Raw genomic sequence first — 459 nt, 5'->3', positions numbered from 1 at the left:
AATGTCTTCCTCATCAAGCGATGAAGCAGATAAAGCTTTTGATGAAATGGTCGACAAAGTTGTTGATAATTTCATAGACACAGTAGTTGATGGTCAAACCAACTACCCGAAGAAACGAGCTTATATCGAAAGATCGAGAGCGAGGACACAATCAACTATGGAAAGACTATTTCATGGAAAATCCTACATACCCACCTGAAATGTTTAGGAGGCATTTTCGAATGAACAAACCACTATTCCTTCGCATTGTCGAGCGTCTAAGTAGTGAAGTTCCATACTTTCAGCAAACAAGAGATGCTGCGGGAAGGTACGGGCTTTCTCCCCTTCAAAAGTGTACGGCAGCTATACATATGCTCGCATATGGTCAGTCGAGAGATACATATGACGAATATCTCCGACTTGGAGACAGTATATCACGTTTATGTTTGGCAAATTTCACTGATGCAATAATACAGTTGT

This window comes from Brassica oleracea, chromosome C2 (assembly GCF_000695525.1).
Source record: "Brassica oleracea var. oleracea cultivar TO1000 chromosome C2, BOL, whole genome shotgun sequence".
NCBI classification, from domain to species: domain Eukaryota; kingdom Viridiplantae; phylum Streptophyta; class Magnoliopsida; order Brassicales; family Brassicaceae; genus Brassica; species Brassica oleracea.
The sequence above is the reverse complement of the archived record's forward strand: the minus strand, read 5'-3'. Positions refer to the sequence as shown.